Source organism: Scyliorhinus canicula, chromosome 13 (assembly GCF_902713615.1).
Source record: "Scyliorhinus canicula chromosome 13, sScyCan1.1, whole genome shotgun sequence".
NCBI lineage: Eukaryota > Metazoa > Chordata > Chondrichthyes > Carcharhiniformes > Scyliorhinidae > Scyliorhinus > Scyliorhinus canicula.
The window spans coordinates 45,074,581-45,081,245 of record NC_052158.1 but is presented as its reverse complement, the minus strand read 5'-3'; the positions used below and the strand labels follow the sequence as shown (position 1 = coordinate 45,081,245).

Here is a 6,665-nt window from a genome sequence, read left to right as displayed (position 1 = left end):
TGGGCGAGAAATGTCTGAAACCTGGCGTGTACAGAGTAAATCTAGGAGGATTAGGTCTGAACCCCCGTGGATTGTTTGAATCTAGGTTACCCTTTTGTAAAGGATATCGTCTCCAGGCATTTTTGCAGGAGGTAAGCTGCCATTTGACATGACTGAAAGTAGAAATAAATGTGCTTGAAAAGTGAGTAAGTGCATTGGAACGGACAGCTCAAAGAACTGTCAAAATCAATTGTTAAAAGTGTTAAGATCCTGAACTGTCAAATGGAGCTGTTAAGCTATCCAGGTATTTAAACCTCCTGCTTTAATTCTGAAGAAACCGGAATTATTGGCTTTCACTCTGTTGAGATAAGCCTCAGGGAATGACAGGGTTAATGGTGAATGATACATTTCACAACATTCCATTATCACAGTAGGATGCCTGCCATACCATTTGATTGACAGCTCCAAGTGATTATGGACACTTGAAGTGGGACTATGAATTTCAATGTTTTTTTTTAAGACTCGATTATGCAATTGAATGATACATTGGCTATAAGGGCTATAAATGTATTCAATGGGTTTTTTATATAAATGAATGGTTTAAAAAAATAAAGTCTGCAAGACACTTCAAACTTCATTTATTTTATGTCAGCATGGGGCCTGAGGTCTGACCATTGTGGATACTGGATAAGATTTCAATGGTATAAGGGCGGTGGGTGGGCATCATAGGCTGGTATGAATGAGCACAAAGTTGGTACAGAGGCTATAAAGGGCAATGTGAACTGGATGGGGGACAGATGTTGGCATGGAGGGTACGAGGAACCATGGGAGTGGTTGGATGCATAAGTTGTCATGAAAGATACAGGGGTTATGGTCGGGGGGACATGAGATGACATAGAGGGCATGAAGGACCATGTGGCATGGCGAGGTTGGACCATCGGTTTGCATGGATGGGATGTGGGAAGTGTGAGGGGTGACCGTGCTTTATGTTTCCCTGTTTTTTTAAACTTCGATTCAGTGCAGTTCTCGGAGACAGTCCTTCCACCCAGCCAGCTTCCTCACCCAACATTCTCCTCATTAGGGTGGCACGGTGGTGCTATGGCTAGCACTGCTGCCTCAGCGCTGAGGACCCGGGTTCGACCCAGGCCCTGACTCACTGTCCATGTGAATTTTGCACATTCTCCCCTTGTCTGCGCAGGTTTCAACCTAAAGATGAGCAGGATAGGAAAATGTCTGCACTAATTGGAAAAAAAGAATTGGGTACTCAAAAAAAAATTGTTTTAATTAAAAAAAACCCTCCTCACCCATTCCAGGGTCACCTGACCCAACACCCAGGGTGCTCTGCCACCCTGGAACGAATATCCCAACTTCCAGGCCCTTTCACCCGGGTTAGGTTTGCTCCAGTCAAACAGTTCGGCACAAAGCACCGAGTAAACAGCTGGATTTTCTCACACAGCATAAGGAACATTTCCACATCTGATTCCCCACAGGATAGTCACACTGCCTGAGCATTAGTGTGGATATGATGGGATAAAATTCAGACAAATTCAGATCCATAGCTCACTGAATAATCATTAAGTGGGAATATTGCAGGATGCCATCTCTAAAAAAACTGCTCCTTCTCTGGTAAATGTTTGACAGAGATTTCTAATATGGGAAAAGCATTCTTCATCCTCGGAGACTTTCAAATTGAACATCAGTGTGGGATGTACAGCCTTAGATCAGAAGAGGAAGACTACAGCATCCAAGGTAGTGATGATGTGCAGTGGTGGGATCAGCACATGCACAGGAGAGAGGGCAATGGGAGGGAGAAGAGATTGAGAGAGCAGAATAACCCAATGCTTGACAAGTGAATGTAACTCAGGGAGTTACTCTGGGACATACATGCTGTGACTCAGAGAGTAACACTGTGATTCAGAGAGCAACACTGACTCGAGGAGTAACACTGTGACTCGGAGAGTGACCCTGTGTTTTGGGCAGAAACTGTTTGGGGAGTTCCTCTTCCTTGGGAAGGGACAATGATTCGGAGATTGACTCCCAAGTGACCAACTCTGAGGAAATAAAATAAGGGATATTTGATCATGGGATCTCAGCAGGGACGGTGAGTGTGGGGGCAGGGGGAGGGGCACGGGTGACGGGGGGAAAAGAAGCAGGCAGCTGCCAACTGGAGGGGGAAGAGGTGGGCCAATACCTTACCTGCTGATGTTTCCAACATTTTCTGATTTGATTCTAGGTTTTAAAGCACAGAAACAAACCATTCTGCGCATCTGCTTTCTACTTTGCTTATACTGCACAAGCTTTCTCCCGACCTATTTTCTCTCACACTGTGTCTCTTGCCAAAAAAGATGGTGACCGATACCGGCTGCAGAGGCACACAGGTCTGCAATTGTGCAGAAATCCAATGATATTACTCCGCTGCACGCAGCCTGCTGGTACCCTCTGCATGACTGTACACATACACCATCTTCCTGATTCTGTGTTGTAAATATTCCATAATGTTTATTTAGTCCCATTAGTTTCTGGCAGTGTTTTTTCTGCTTCTGAGTAAAATTTTACATGTTAATAAATATATTAATTTTAGTTTGTTCATAATGGTTTGATGGTGTGACATTTACTGCTTTTAAAATAAAACAGGGGAAAGTGAGAGGCAGCCCAGGTACGTGGTCTCTGGGGCATTGCAAAGTCATTAATGACAGGGCCATCCAACAAAGTACTGATTGAACATAGGAAAAACATAAGAACTAGGAGCAGGATTAGGCAATTCAGCCCCTCGAGCCCGCTTCACCATTCAATATGATCATGGTTGATCTCTTTTAGCCTCAACTTCATTTTCCTGCCCATCCTCCATAACGTTTCAACCCATTACTAATTAAAAATCTATCTCCACATTAAATTTACCCAAAGTCTCGGCAGCCACCGCACTCTGCGGTAGTGAATTTCACAGATTCACTCCCTTTGGGAGAAGTAATTTCTCCTCATCTCAGTTTTAATTTAAAACTACTAGCCCTTATCCTAAAACTCTGACCTTTTGATCTACATGTTTAGACAAGAGGGAACTATAATTATAAGAGGGGGTCGGAGGGAGTGGGCTGATGAAGAGGAAGAATGTGCTCTACGTCTACTTTATCAATACCTTTTATCATCTTATATACCTCAATTAGATCTCTCATTCTTCTAAACTTGAAAGAATATAAGCATAAACTGCTCAATCTCTCTTCATAAGACAAACCACTCATCTCTGGAATCAATCTAGTGAACCTCTTCTGATCTGCCTCTGATGCATCTACATCCCTCCTCAAATATGGGGACCAAAACTGGACACAGTACTCTAGGTGCGTTCTCACTAATACCCTGTATAGTTGCAGCAACACTTCCCTACTTTTATACTCTGTTCCTTTAGGTATAAACCGAATTCCGTTTGCCTTCCTTATTTCCTGCTGTACCTACATACTGTTTCCTGCACGAGGACACCCAGATCCCTCTGCACCAAAGCATTCTGAAGTTTCTCTCCATTTAGATAATAAATTGCCTTTCCATTTTACTGACCAAAACAGATAGCCTCGCATCTGATGTTAAACTCCATCTGTCAAATTTTGGCCCACTCACCGAACCTATCTATATCCATTTGTAGATTTCTTATTTCCTCATTACAACCTACTATGCCACAATTTTCCTGTCATCTGCAAACTTGGCTATAGTACCTTCTATCCCTAAATGCAAGTTATTAATATATATTGTAAATAATTGGGGCCGAAGGACCAAACTCTATGGCACCCCACTAGTTACATCTTGTGAACTGGAAAAAGAACCATTTATCCCAATTCTCTGTTGGTTAGCCAATCTTCTATCCAAGCAATTACCCCAAATCCCATGTGACCTTACTTTGAGTATTAACCTTTTGTGGGGCACTTTATCTTTTTTAAACTATTTTTAGTCGAGGAATTTTTAAGTGTTTACAGAATGGAAGAGAAAGCAACAGCACCAAAAATCATCAAACAGTACCTCCATCGTAACTTATCTTTCCAACCCAGCCCACTCCCTCCAACCCCTTCTTATAATTATAGTAGCAAACCCCCGAAAGAGTAAAACTCCCCCACCCTTGCTGACATTTTAACACTCCTGTACGAAATCAATGAACAGCCTTCACCTCGACAAGAACCGCTCATCCGCGCCCCTGATGACAAACTTAATCTTTTCTAGGTGCAGAAACTCCGCCAAGTCGCTCACCCATACCCCGGCTTTACGGGATTCTGGGTCCTGCCATCCCAGCAATATCCCCTTCCGGGCTATCAGGGAGGAAAAGGCCAACACGTCAGCCTCTCTCCTACCGGCATTCCCAGATCATCCGAAATTCCAAATATTGCCACCCAAGGGCTCGGAGCCACCTTACCCCAAAAACCTTTGACATTGTCTCTGCAAAAGCTTTCCAGAACTCCTCCAACTTTGGACATGCCTAGAACATGTGGACCTGATTCACTGCCCCCCCCCCCTGCACACTGCCCACACATCCTCTACCCCGGGAAAGAACCAACTCATCCTTGACACCGTCATGTGTGCCCTATGCAGCACTTTGAACTGAATAAGACTTAACCTCACACATGACGAGATTGAGTTAACTCTTCACAGAGCCTCACTCTAGATCCCAGTTTCAAAGGTCCCTCCCCGAGCTCCTCTTCCCATTTCTGTTTGACTTTCTCCACCGAGGATCTCTCTGTCTCCATCAGCTCCCCATATACATCCGAGATCTTGCCCTTCCCCACCTCGCCCTCCAACAAAATGTTATCTTGTAACGCCGGAGGTGGCAATTTCAGGAATGAAGGCAGCTCCTTCCTATCAAAGTGCCTAATTTAAAGGTATCTAAACCCATTCCCCTTTGGCAGCTGCTACTCCACCTCTGACTCCCCTAACTTACTCCCTCTCCATCAACAGGTCCCTGAAGCATTCTATTCCCACCCGTTCCAACACCCTAAACGTGGAGTCTACCCCAGTAGGGTAGATTGCTACATATCGAAGCCAACAATGTGCCTTCCATCTTGAAATGCTGTTGGCATTGGTTCCATACCCTCAATGCTGATACAGGGCTCATGGAGTACTTAGCCGCCGAGAACAGAAGAAACGCCAGCAACAACGCTCTCAAACCCGACCTGCGCGAAGTCTCCTCCATCTGTCCCCACATCGACCTCTCCTCCACTGCCCACTTCCTGACATTTGCAATGTTCGCTGCTCAGTTATAATTCAGCAGGCTCGGAAACGCGAACCCCCGCTCCGTCTATCTCCAGGAACACCCTCCTGCTCCGAGGTACCTTACTTGCCCATATAAACTCTGAAATCATTATTAACCCTACTGAAAAAAGACTTGGGCACAAGGATCGGGAGGTTCTGGAAGACAAATAAACTTTGGCAACACCGTTATCTTTACTGTCTGGACCCTTCCAGCTAACATTAACGACAAAACTTACCATCTCTTAAAATCTTCCTTCAGCCAAATGTAACTTGTGCAACTGACCCCAACCATGCGGCACTTGTATTCCCACATATCAAAAGCTTGCCCCATCCAACCGGAATGGCAATTTGTCCAAGCTATTTCCCTGCCCACGCACGTTGTTTGGAAATACCTCGCTCCTCCCCATGTTGAGCTTGTAGCCCGAAAAAGAACTACTCTCAGTATCCCCATAATCCCGTCAAAGCTCTCCACCGGCTTTTAAATGTACAGCAGATCGTCTGCATACAGGGAGACACAATGCTCCACCCCCCTGAGGCTTTAAGTGCCATTGCTGACGGCTTAATCGCTAAAGCGAAGAGCAACAGGGAGAATGGACACCCCTGCCTCGTCCCCCGTGCAACCAGGGTACTCCGAACTAAGGTTATTAGTATGGACGCTCGCTTTGGGGGCCTTGCACGGCAACCTAACCTAATCCACAAATCCCTGCCCAAATCCAAACTGGCCTACAACCTCAAACAAATACGCTCTACGCTGTAGTTAGCACTGCTGCCTCACGGCGTTGAGGACCCGGGTTTGATCTTGGCCCGGGTCACTGTCCTGTGGAGTTTGCCCCATTCTCCCTGTGTATGTGTGTGGGTCTCTATCCACAACCCAAAGATGTGCAGGGTAGGTGGATTGGCCATGGTAAATTGCCCTTAATTGGAAAAAAAAAATTAGGTACTCTAAATTTATTTTTTAAAAACTACATCCACCTTTAAACTCGCTGCTGTGAGGCAACAATGCTAACCCACTGCTCCACCGTGCTGCCCCTCCCTCTTTAATAGGCTCCTCCAGGCCAGACCCACGGCTCACTCACCTCTAGGGCCTCCTCAAGATGTCTGCCGTCATCCCCCCTTAACTAACTGCCCACACCAACTCCATCCACGCCAGCAGCCCACCTCCTCCCCCACTCGCAACCTGCCCTCCCAAGCTTGCCACATTTGGTTCAACACTAGCAGAGTCACTGAGGGACCAACCAGATGAGATGCAGCAACCCAGAAGTGCCTGCTGGCCAAGGGCAGCTGGATTTGCAAAAGGCAGCCAGAATCACTTCATCCAGAGAAAGTGCGAAGCAAGGGGTACAGGAGCTGCAGAGGATGGCCGTTGTGAGCCAGCACACATTCGACCACATTTGATCGGTATCCAACAGTTGAAGCTACGGGGTCCGGACTCCAGGTTGGCAACATACACGGGACAACCATTG

At 46.0% G+C, this 6,665-nt stretch overlaps 1 protein-coding gene across 1 annotated transcript in view; it reads right to left on the bottom strand.

Annotated features, from left to right (window-relative positions):
* Nucleotides 1-6,665, bottom strand: part of LOC119976643 (zinc finger protein 721-like) — a 999,221-nt gene that overhangs the window by 271,435 nt on the left and 721,121 nt on the right. The window lies entirely within an intron of this gene.